At 39.0% G+C, this 12,434-nt stretch overlaps 2 long non-coding RNA genes across 2 annotated transcripts; both read left to right on the top strand.

The window, feature by feature from the left end:
- The first annotated feature begins 3,804 nt into the window (after window positions 1–3,804).
- Window positions 3,805–5,438, top strand: LOC103417792 (uncharacterized). The gene is made up of 5 exons (XR_526593.4): window positions 3,805–3,950; window positions 4,018–4,080; window positions 4,191–4,703; window positions 4,785–4,899; window positions 5,291–5,438. It is a non-coding gene; the product is annotated as an uncharacterized lncRNA (long non-coding RNA).
- A 4,139-nt stretch (window positions 5,439–9,577) lies between these two features.
- Window positions 9,578–10,006, top strand: LOC139188912 (uncharacterized). The gene is made up of 3 exons (XR_011572329.1): window positions 9,578–9,711; window positions 9,800–9,892; window positions 9,976–10,006. It is a non-coding gene; the product is annotated as an uncharacterized lncRNA (long non-coding RNA).
- The last annotated feature ends 2,428 nt before the right edge of the window (window positions 10,007–12,434 follow it).

The raw sequence follows: 12,434 nt of genomic DNA, 5'->3' as shown, positions 1-12,434 counted from the left end.
GATTCTACGAAACTTTTTTTAATGATCCAACCGTCAAACTTTTTGTACACATTTCGAGATCACATACGTAAAAAATCGTAAAAAACAAACATTCAGAGATTACGTAATGGCACAAAAGTTTTTGACGGTTATAAACGAAAAATCACAATTTAACGGTTATTTTATCTCCGATTTTGATGATTTTTTACAGATAGACTCCTCGACCTATAAGAATGTAATGAATAAATTTGATCTTTAATTTAAAGTATTTACACTAGTGGATACCACAAAAACTTATTTTATACTTAATAGATTAATTAACTCTTAAGTGTTTGTTTAATCTACTGTTTTGACGCAATATGCATTCTACAAAACTTTTTTCAACGATCCAACCGTCAAACTTATTTTTACACATTCTGAGATCGCATACGTAAAAAATCATAAAAAACAAACATTCAGAGATTACGTAACGGAACAAAAGTTTTCGACGATTATAAACGAAAAATCAAAATTTAACGATTATTTGAGCTCCGATTTTGATGATTTTTTTACAGATACACTCCTTGACCCTATAAGAATGTAATGAATAAATTTGATCTTTAATTTAAAGTATTTACACTAGTGTTTTTTTATACTTAATTGAAGTATAATATTAACTTTAAGTGTTTGTTTAATCTACTATTTTGACTCAATATGCATTCTACGAAACTTTTTTCAACGATCCAACTCTCAAACTTATTTGTACACATTTCGAGATTGCACACGTAAAAAATCGTAAAAAACAAACATTCAGAGATTATGTAACGGAACAAAAGTTTTCGACGGTTATAAACGAAAAATCACAATTTAACGGTTATTTTAACTCCGATTTTGATGATTTTTTTACAGATACACTCCTCGACCATATAAGAATGTAATGAATACATTTGATCTTTAATTTAAAGTATTTACACTAGTGGATACCACAAAAACTTATTTTATACTTAATAGAAGTATAAAATTAACTCTAAGTGTTTGTTTAATCTACTGTTTTGACGCAATATGCATTCTACAAAACTTTTTTCAACGATCCAACCGTCAAACTTATTTGTAGACATTCCGAGATCGCATACGTAAAAAATCATAAAAAACAAACATTCAGAGATTACGTAACGGAACAAAAGATTTTGACGGTTATAAACGAAAAATCACAATTTAACGGTTATTTAAGCTCCGATTTTGATGATTTTTTACAAATACACTCCTCGACCCTATAAGAATGTAATGAATAAATTGATCTTTAATTTAAAGTATTTACACTAGTGGATACCACAAAAACTTATTTTATACTTAATAGAAGTATAATATTAACCCTAAGTGTTTGTTTAATATACCGTTTTGATGCAATATGCATTCTACGAAACTTTTTTCAACGATCAAACCGTCAAACTTATTTGTACACATTCCGAGATTGCAAACGTAAAAAATTGTAAAAAACAAACATTCAGAGATTACGTAACGGAACAAAAGTTGTTGACGGTTATAAACGAAAAATCACAATTTAACGGTTATTTTAGCTTCGATTTTGATGATTTTGTACATATACACTCCTCGACCTTATAAGAATGTAATGAATAAATTTGATCTTTAATTTAAAGCATTTACATTTTTTTTATATATGAGTGATTGTATATATATATTTTTACATTTTTTACACTTCTACAATAATTATTATTAATTTTATTAATTTTTCCCTCAAATAAAAAACATTATTCATGAGGGTTTGAAGGATTTTAAAAATCTAAACGATAATATAAGTGTAACAATGATCTATTCGTGGAGGAATGATGATAAATCACGAGTGTTTATATATTCTTTCACATTTTTCATACTTGTATGTATGTCTTCTTAGTTCTTGCATATACAAATACTATACTAGTATATTTTAATTTTGGACAAGAATATGGTATGTAAAATTTATCTTAGTAATGATAATAAGGAACTCTCATAATAAAAATAAATAATGACTAAAACTTTTTTTTAAATTTTTTTATAATTTATATAGAACAATAATACAAAACTATATATTTAATATAGAATATATTGTATATATTAATATGACTATTGTATTTTATAATAAATCTTTTAGTAATTAAACTTTAAAATTATTAAAATAATTTTTTTCTTAACGGGTCGAAACTGGTTACCCACGTGTTACTCGCATGTATACCTGTTAAGAACCCGTTATTAATGGGTTCTTAACGGGTCACCCGATAATGACCTAATAAGTTATCGTGTTGACCCGAAACCCGTTATTTTCATGTTATTTTCGTATCGTGTCACTGTGTCGTGTCAAAAACTGCCAGGTCTAGGCACAATTATTTGTTTTTTATTATTTGTCATATACTTGTGGCCCCAGACCCCATTTTCTCTCTCTCCCCTAAACCCACCCACACCGCACCCCTTCCTTCCCGTTCTCTCATCTCTCTCTCTGCCTCCCTTAGACTCTCTCTCTCTCTCCAACCTCCTTTCTCTCACTACCTTCCCCAGATCAAATCGTGGAGGCTCTTGAGTTCCATCGTTGCCAGAAAACCTTGGTAGGAACCCTCCGCACACGATCTCCACAAGAAAGGATCTCGGAGCGGCGGGGTGTTGGGATCGGTGGAGAGTTTGGAATCATAATCGGAATCGGAGGAGGTAATCGCAGTTTTGGTAACTGCAGGGTCATTGAGGGGCATTTTCTAGGGTTGGAGTGGGAGGCATTCGAACTCATCTTCATCCCAATACACGAAGCTGGTGAAGGAAGGTTTGGGAAGATGGATACATGGTGAGTCCGAATCGGGAATCGGGAATCAGGTTGGGAATCGGGTCTGGTAGGGAGAGATCAGAAGGTGAGTCGGGTTGGGAGGCGGTGGTGAGGAAAAGGCGGGTGCGAGTTGAAAGAGGGAGTGAGGAGTAGTCGTCGTTGTCCTCATTTATTTCGTCCCGTAGCCTTCGAATTGGGAGTCGGCGACTTGGAATGAGGAGGGAGAGAATGAGAGGTAAGAGAAGAGGAAGAGGATGATTAGTGCTTTCATCTTTATCTCCTTTCATTTTTAAAGTACAATTGTATACTTGTAAACATGTGTTGGTTGTTCAGGTGCCATGGATATACAATATTATTTCTTTTAGTAATCGCGTGTTTTTAAGAGAAGCTGTTTTCTCGTAGGATTTGATGTTATTTTGAATTGTTTTGATTAGTTCTGAAAGCTTTTAAATATCTATGGAGTTGTAGATCAGATATCCCTTCATTGTGGAGTTCTGCGGTCAAGGTCCTACATGGTGTATACAACTAGACAATCTGTAATCAAGTTTAATTTTCCATGGGTGCAAAATTTCTTTGTAAAAGCAGACTTTAGTGTAATTTAATTGGCCAATTTAATCTCTCTTTCTATTCTTTTTCAGCTTTGAAAAGTAAATGATGAACAAAAGACTGGAATTCGGAAAACTGAACATGATCTTCAAGTTGCAGAGGTTTGTTGTCCGTTTATTTGCTACCTGAAACTATCAATTGCTATATGGTATTAATTTTTTTGATATCTCAGAAAGAAATGGTGAAGGAGAAGTTTGGGATTTCTTCGATATTTGAAGATTTGACTAAGGTAAGGAAATGGTAATGCTATAATTTTCTAATGCCTGCTGTTGTTGGTAACGTTGTTGTTATCACTTTAGGTTTAATTCTTGTGTCTTTACCTCGTTTAGTGAGACTAGTCAATTAGTAAATTTATCAATTGCCTAAAGGTGGATTCTGTTATGGCCCCATCTCTTATTAATCATATGCAAACTTTTAAGCTTGAATAACAGTGAAGCGTATCATGTTCTTGTTACCATTTACAAGTACTTTAAAATTAAGTTCACCATACTGCCAATAGTTAAATCCTGCTATGACCCATGATCAGGTCCATGGAGGATGGCTTCCACATACATTTGGAGTTCATGTAGATTATTTTCAGGTAAATCCACGCAGATTAGTTGGATAACAATGTCAGTCTAATTTCATGACACAATATTTATGTGCAGACGTACATTGTGACTTACTGGAATGAGCTTGGAAGACCAGCCTTCAATCTGGGAATTGAAAAGGTGTGTCTGATATTCCAAACTTTATTCGTTAAACTTCTCCAATAAAGATGTTCACTTGCCAGGTGAATAAACTGGAATAGCCAAGTATTCATTTATTTGTTTGTCCTCAGGCCTTAAAAATGAAAGCTCATGGTAAGGGTTGGGCTGGGATCATCGTTGAAAGAATCAGAACAATATGTTATCCCCAACTCTTCTTCATATAATACAAAATACAAAGTGAGACACAAGTTGCGTTTTATGGGATTAAGTGGCAAAATTTGAGTTTCAAAACTCGAGTTCTGAAGAGGAACATAAAGCAGCAAGAGCCTATCTTACTAATAAATTCTGAAGTCATTAGACTCAGCTTTGGTGTTTGACATCTTCCTCTTTTCTGAACAATTAGTGTACATTCAACTTTTCTATTTGAGATATTGAACCAAGTTGGCAACCTTTCTAATTCTTCCTCTTTTAATTTGAAGAACTGGATCCCAAGGTTGAAGAAACAGTCTTTGGAATTCAAAGCCTATCTTGAACCAAACATTTGATTAGTCACTACAAAAACTGTTGATGTATATCGTTCATCAAAGAGTTCTATATGACCACTTGTTTTCAAGGCACAAAATATGGCAGATCCTTACATTCAGGTGAGCCCCTCAAGCGAACTTTTTAAATATATGGATTTGGTGGATGGAATTCTTTCTTATGGCATTTCTGTGTTATTGCAGGAAGCTAAGAAATATACCGAGCCATACATTGATCGGGTTGCAATGGTGACAAAAACACATTTAGATAAATTACAAGAAAGAAAATGCCAATGCAGTTCTCCTTGTTGCAAGCCAGGTGAGACATGTGTACATCTATCCTCTCAAAACCTTGCACATTTCTTTTTCTTTCTGAAGTTTACTTTCTCTGACCACTATGAAATATGTTTGCCCTCCAACTCATGAACTTCCCATCCTTGGTGAAAATGTGACTTGGTTTGCGATCTCTTGTAGGCCAAAATGACATTATTTAGGATAATTATCAACTTTTGTTGTTGTAAGTACCAACTTTTGTCTTGCTTATCCACTTACTGATGTCCAGAATTTCAAGGTACGGTGATGTTCTTATAGTGGAAAAACTTATATTTCAATTGCATATTGTTGGAGGTTCTATTCTTATGTATTAAAATTATCTTGTTTTACATTACTATAATCATTAAATTATTGAGTTTACTAATGTTGTTGTGTAGGAGGATAGGGAAAAACTATTTGAAGGAATACTTAAACAGAAATGGAAGATCTTCTCTTGATGATCATCTTCATTAATTCATTTATGGAGCAGCAGAGATTTGATGAGGTGCAAGGCTTGCTGGGGAAGATGCATCTGTCCAAAAATGTCTGCTTTCAAGTTCTTTTTGCATTAGAGATTGTTGATGCACAAAATCAGCGAAGACTTTGGTACAACAGAAAGTGTCAGGTTTTATGACCTTCGCTTGGTTGCTTCGGTCACTAGTGAGGATAAGTACGTAAATGAATAGAGACAGAGAAGCAAACACAGGATGTACGTGGTTCACCCAGATTGGCTACGTCCACGGAGTAGAGGAGTTCTTATTAGTAGTGAAGGGCTTACACAAGTACAAAGGATCAAGCTCTCAATTTAGTGAGTTCTTGTGAATGATTTAACACAAATGGCATTCGACAATATTGTGGGGGAATGACCCCTATTTATAGAAAAACTTGTAGCTTTGTCACATTGACATGTGTCATGTTATGATTGGTTCTTGATGTTGACACGTGCTGCACTCTGATTGGCTTCTAATCTTAACACGTGTCAGTAGTGATTGGCCTCCTGGTCGGAGGGGAACTCTTCTGGGTCCTTGACAGTATAGCGTTGGCCGGTGCTCGGTAGTTTCGGGATTGGTCAAGTATGGTACAAACAGTGCTCCCCTAAGTTCCCGAGTGAGGGAAACTCCTCGGTTGGGGACTTGCAAGATCCAATCCCTTGAGTAATCACGAAACTTCTAAGTACCGAAGTGTGGTCTGATCTTCATCTGCCCTTCTCTGGAAGTACCTTTCCTTCATCCGGGAATGGTGTATTTAGCTGATGTTGACGCACAAGGTAATGTATCAATTTCACTTGAAGCTTAGTTGTAGTTTCGGGCTTAGTCAAGTGTGATACAAACCCTATAGTAGGAGTCCCCCAAGTCGCCGAGCTAGGAGATCTGCCGAAAGAGGTGACAGACAAGGTAAGCAGTCAAACTTCCAAGTAAGCAACCCAGGATCAGAGGTTTGACTTCGGCTTCCGGTTGATTGTTCTCATTCTCCTTGTCTCTCATTCAACTGCCAGGATAAGGAGAAGCAAATGGATAAGAGATGATATGAGATACTTTTGCTTTTGAAGAAGTAACTTTCCACAGGCTTATTCTTGAACTGTGCTGGAGGGTTTTCTGGTGCCCTTCAGAGTATAAGGCCGACTCAAAAATTTGAGGGTCAAAACAAGTCCATCAAATCTAGAGTACGTTCGACCTTGATGATATGGGATACTTTTGCTGTTGACGGAATAATGAATGTGGTATGGAAATGTGTCGTGCTGTAGTGATCTGTTTCAGCTCACCGTTGAACCTTCTGCTTCAATCTTTTGCATGGCAGAAGTGGTGTGCAACCTTTGCATTTAAATGGTCCTTCAGAACATTCCTTCATAGTGACTCATCCACGCTTGGCAGCTTCAGTGTAAAGAGCCAATATCTGATCAACTGTCATGAGGTATTTGCCGGTGGAATTCGTGACCTTGACAGCAGTTGAGGATGAGTACTCGAGAGCAATGCTAAGTAAGCAACCAGGCAAAGGCTCCAGGCAGTCAGTTCCAAATTGGAGGTTTGATTTCAGGTTCCGACTGACTGCTCTCTTTCTCCTTGTCCTGCAGGTGTGGACAAGGACAAAGACAAAGACAGGGAGAAAGCATGATATGGGATACTCTTGCTTTCGACCCTGATGATATGAGATACTCTTGTTCTTGGTGTGGCTTATTTGCTGAGGTATTATCGGGGGGAAATAAAGCTGAGTATTTCGAGAGGTTATGTTGAGGGTGCCTTTTCGAATGCGAGAAAGGGTTGAGCATTTTTGCAGGTTTGCCTGTCCGTTGAGGAGGGAGGTCAATGTATATAGGGATTTCCCAATAACAAGTAGTAATGCTATTCCTTTACCCTTCTTGGTCACAGCAATGTAGTGGGAGCTGCCAGCTTCACGTGTTTTAATTTTGTCAGAGCACTTTGAAAAAGTGGTATGTGGTATCTGGAAAGCTGATATTACGTGTGGAGATTACAGACAAGCTTTATCTAAGGAAATCTGGCTCTCGAAGTTCTGAGAGTTGTGCCTCTTCGGTTTTCGAACAAGCAATCCCGTCGAGGATCTGACTCTCGAGATTCGGAAAGCGGTGCTACTCCGGTTTTTGAGAAAGTAATTATGTTGGGAGTCTTTTCTCGAATGTGAGTAAAGGTTGGACGTTCTTGCCAACCTGTCCTGCCGCAAAACACGGAGGTCGACACACATAGGGACTTTCCAGTTGTCAAGCAGTGGTGCTGTTCCTTTACCCTTATGGGTAATAGTAGGGTAGCTGGAACTTCGAAATTCTCGTGCCTAAACTTTGTCAGAGATCTTTGACAAAGTTATATGTGGTACCCGAGGAGTTGATGGTGCATATGGAGAGCGATGATTGATCAGTAAGATTCACGTGCTTTCTACTTCACCAGAAATCTTCAACAGAGTGCCCGTAATTTCCGCAAAGCTGATTGTGCATGTGACAGGTGCTGACGAGGCTGAAAAAGCAGGTGCTTCTTCGATTTCTGAGATCGGCCCTCGTGGTCTCTGAGCAGCCCAGCTTTTGAGAAAGCAAACGCCTCTTCGATTTCTGAGATCGGCCCTCGTGGTCTCTGAGCAGTCCAGCTTTTGAGAAAGCAAACGCCTCTTCGATTTCTGAAGCTCCGTCGAGTGCAGATTTTTATAGAGGCTGGCATTAAGTTCCACAGCACACTTGAATCTCTACCAGTAGAAGCTCATTTCTTGCACTTCTAAGATCTTGATTTGTCTGACCTCTTCCCTCTTCAACACATTTGAAAATGTCTGGACCCTCCGACAGTCGTTTTGACTTGAACCTTGGAGAAGAGACAGCCACGCCTTCTCCAGACAACATATGGCGCCCATCCTTCATATCCCCTACTGGTCCTCTTACCGTTGGGGATTCTGTGATGAAGAATGATATGACCGCTGCAGTGGTGGCCAGGAACCTTCTCACTCCCAAAGATAACAGACTACTTTCCAAACGGTCTGATGAGTTGGCTGTTAAGGACTCTTTGGCTCTTAGTGTTCAGTGTGCAGATTCTGTGTCTAATATGGCCCAACGCCTATTTGCTAGAACCCGCCAAGTTGAATCATTGGCTGCTGAAGTGATGAGTCTCAAACAGGAGATTAGAGGGCTCAAGCATGAGAATAAGCAGTTGCACCGGCTCGCCCATGACTATGCTACAAACATGAAGAGGAAGCTTGACCAGATGAAGGAATCTGATGGTAAGGTTTTACTTGATCATCAGCGGTTTGTGGGTTTGTTCCAAAGGCATTTATTGCCTTCGTCCTCTGGGGCTGTACCTGGTAATGAAGCTTCAAATGATGAACCTCCAATGCCTCCTCCTTTTGGGGTTTTGTCAAGTACTGAGGCTCCGGATAACCACCCTCTGGTGCTTTCTCTTTCTGGGGCTCTACCGACTGCTGAGACTTCCCCTAAGCAACCTTTGTGAAGGCTCCCTTTTGTTTGTTTATTTTGACTCATGTATATGTACATATTTGTGGCTTATCGAAAATATTAATAAATAAGCTTTGCTTCATTTCAACATATTGTGTTAAATACACCAAAGCCTTCTTCATAAAGTTCTTTGAATTTTTGCTTTTGTTGAAACCTGTATTGTTGAAGCTTTGTGAGTGAAGCATGTAGTTTGAGGTAGTGTTCCCTTAATTTCCCGAGTGAGGAAAACTTCTCGGTTGGAGACTTGAAAAATCCAAGTCACTGAGTGGTTGTGAGACTGCCGAGTATCAAGGTGCAGTAGCATATGGTGGGAGTCCCCCAAGTCTTCAGGCGAAGAGAGTTGCCGAATGAGGTGTCTCGCGTGTTACTAATTTGTCAAAGTAACGAATTCTTGTTTCGATGTCACACATTCGTATATGCTTTATCTAAAAATATTTCCAACTTTTGTGTGTTTGATGTTGCATGCTATTGACTAGACAAGATCAAGTGCAATTAGTGGCTTTTCTCTCTTTTTCATCTTTTCTTTGGTGGAATTGCTTTTCGTTTCCACTAATCAGCCTGAGTGGATGCAAGATAACACCTTTCTCTATAGCTCAGATTGCAAAGTCGTCTTCATGAAAGTTTTTCCTTATCTTGTGAACTACAACATATCCAAATTTGAGATCCATCGGAGTAGTACAACTTCAGAAATTCAAGTATGATGAGTAACTGTTCATCAATGTTCTGTTAATCCGTCAGACTTGTTGTGAGCTTCGAAACTCCATTTTCTCTTGTTCAGATCAACATACTTTCTTCATCGAAGTTGTTCCTTAACTTGTGAACTACAACATATCCAAATTTGAGGTCCCTCGGAGCAGTATAACTCCAGAAATCCAGGTATGATGAGTGACTGTTTATCATTTGTCTGTCAACCCGTCAGATTTGTTGTGAGCTTTGAAACTCTATTTTCTCTTGCTCCGATCAGCATGCTTTCTTCATTGAAGTTGTTCCTCAGCTTGTGAACTACAACATATCCAAATTTGAGATCCCTCGGAGCAGTATAACTCCAGAAATCCAGGTATGATGAATGACGGGTTATTATTTTTCTGTCAACCCGTCAGATTTGTTGTGAGCTTCGAAACTCCATTTTCTCTTGTTCAGATCGGTATGCTTTCTTCATTGAAGTTGTTCCTCATCGACTCTTTCATAACATATCAAAAATTCAGGATGAAATAACGGTTAAATATTTCCAGATCTTCGAAACATCACAACAGCTTCGAAATCTGCAAGAAGCCGACTATCATGTTTGGAGCTTCAACACTTTAATTTCCGTCGCTCAAACAGAAATGGTTCCTTCTTGAAAGTTGTTCATATGCTCAAGAACTATAGGGTGTCCAAAATTCAGCTCCATTGGAGAAGAGCAGAGGTTGCAGAAATTTGATAGATGAAAGGAGGCGGAAGAGGGAGAGAGAGAAAAAGTCTCTTGGGTTGGATTTCTATTTTGGGGCAGATTCCAATTTTTGTAGCACCTTCATTATTGATGAATTGCTTGTACTTTTGTCCATTATGAAACTTGGGACTTTGGCTTGTTGTTGGATCTATTATAATATGTTTGGGAACATATATAAGTGAATAAATAAGAAGGAAAATTTTGGGCCCTTGTGGGTGTAAAACAAAAAATGTTTATGTTTACCCAAATGTTTTTGTACAAGTTCAAGGGCATCTTGGGTTTTGTGAACAAAATTTGTTTATTTGGAGCAAGGTTTTGTGTTGAAGCTTTGTAGGTGAAGCTTTGGTGTTGAAGCTTTCTAGGTGAAGCTTTGATGGTGAAGCTTTGATGGTGAAAGTATGTAGAGGGAGCTTTCTAGGTGAAGATTTTTTAGGTGAAGCTTTGTAGGTGAAGCTTTTTTAAGTGAAGCTTTTCGGGTGAAGTTTTTTTTTTGGTGAAGCTTTGTGGGTGAAGCTTTTTAGGTGAAGCTTTGTGGGTGAAGCTTTGGAGGTGAAGCTTTTCGGGTGAAGCTTGTTGGGTGAAGCTTTTTAGGTGAAGCTTTTCGGGTGAAGCTTTTTGGGTGAAGCTTTTTAGGTGAAGCTTTGTGGGTGAAGCTTTGGAGGTGAAGCTTTTCGGGTGAAGCTTTTTGGATGAAGCTGTTTTTTTTTTTTTTTTTTTTTTTTTTTTTTTTTGCGCTTGACACGGTCTTCATTTGCTTGTTTTGTAGTGACTGTGGAAGACGGATTGCTTTCTGATTGAGAAGGGTTCCGGCATCGCTTGCTATGAATGTAAAAGAGTGAGGGCTGAGTTGGCTAAATTACCTCTTTATTGAATTCATTGCCAAATGGCCTTCATTACATAGGATGCCGAACGGCTATAGCTCAACATTTGTACATCGTGAGTCTATTTGTAGTAGTACTTCAAGTGATCAGCGTTCCATGGATGGCCAAGGGTCTTGCCATCGGAGCTTCTAAGTGTGTAAGAGCCAGGGCGACTGATGCCAATGACTTCATACGGTCCATCCCAGTTTGGACTAAGTGTGCCTTCACTCGGGACTCTGTCGCAGAGTAATCTTTTTTTTAAGACCCAGTCTCCTATTTTGAAAGAACGAGGCTTGACCCTAGAGTCATAATAGTTCGAGATGCGCTGCTTGTAGGCGACATTCCTCAAGTGAGCTTGGTTTCTGTGTTCCTCGACTAAATCCAAGTTGAGGGTGAGTTGTTTGTCATTTTCACTTTGAATGTAGTTCTGGACTCGGAATGTTGCTTGCTCGAGCTCAACAGGGACAACCGCCTCTGTGCCAAAGGCAAGTGAGAATGGAGTTTCTCCTGTTGAAGTCCGATATGAAGTGCGATATGACCAAAGAACTTGGGGTACAAATTCTGGCCAACAGCCTTTAGCTTTGTCCAAGCTGGTTTTCAAAGTGCGCTTGATTATTTTGTTGATGGCCTCAACTTGTCCATTAGACTGGGGATGAGCTGGAGAGGCAAAGCATAAGTTGATGTTGAACTTAGAGCAGAACAACCTAAACTTCTTGTTGTCAAACTGTCGCCCATTGTCAGTGACTATCGCATTGGGAATGCCGAATCTACAAAGGATGTTCTTCCACACGAAGTCTTCTATCTTTGCCTCAGTAATGGTTGCCAAGGGTTCTACTTCGGCCCACTTTGTGAAGTAGTCCACTGCAACGACTGCGTAACAGACTTTGCCCTTCCCTGCCGGCATTGGGCCGATCAAATCAAGTCCCCACTGGGCGAAGGGCCAAGGGCTGATCATAGGAGTAAGAGGCTCTGGAGGGGAATGAGGAATAGTTGCATATCGCTGACATTTGTCACATGAGCGGGATACTTTGATGGCATCCTGGTGGAGTGTTGGCCAGTAATATCCTTGGCGAAAAGTCTTGTGTGCTAGGGACCGAGATCCAGCATGATCTCCACAGACTCCCTCATGTATTTCCCGAAAGACGATTTCCGCCTCGGCAGGCGTAAGACACCTTAAGTATGGCAGGCTAAAACCTCGCTTATAGAGTTGATCATTGATGATTAGGTAGCGGGTAGACTTGTATCGAATTTGCTTAGCCTGGACTTTATCATTTGGGAGGGTGCCATGAGCAAGGAAAGTATAGATCGGG

The sequence above is a fragment of the Malus domestica genome, chromosome 10 (genome assembly GCF_042453785.1).
Source record: "Malus domestica chromosome 10, GDT2T_hap1".
NCBI classification, from domain to species: Eukaryota; Viridiplantae; Streptophyta; class Magnoliopsida; order Rosales; family Rosaceae; genus Malus; species Malus domestica.
The sequence above is the reverse complement of the archived record's forward strand: the minus strand, read 5'-3'. Positions and strand labels throughout refer to the sequence as shown.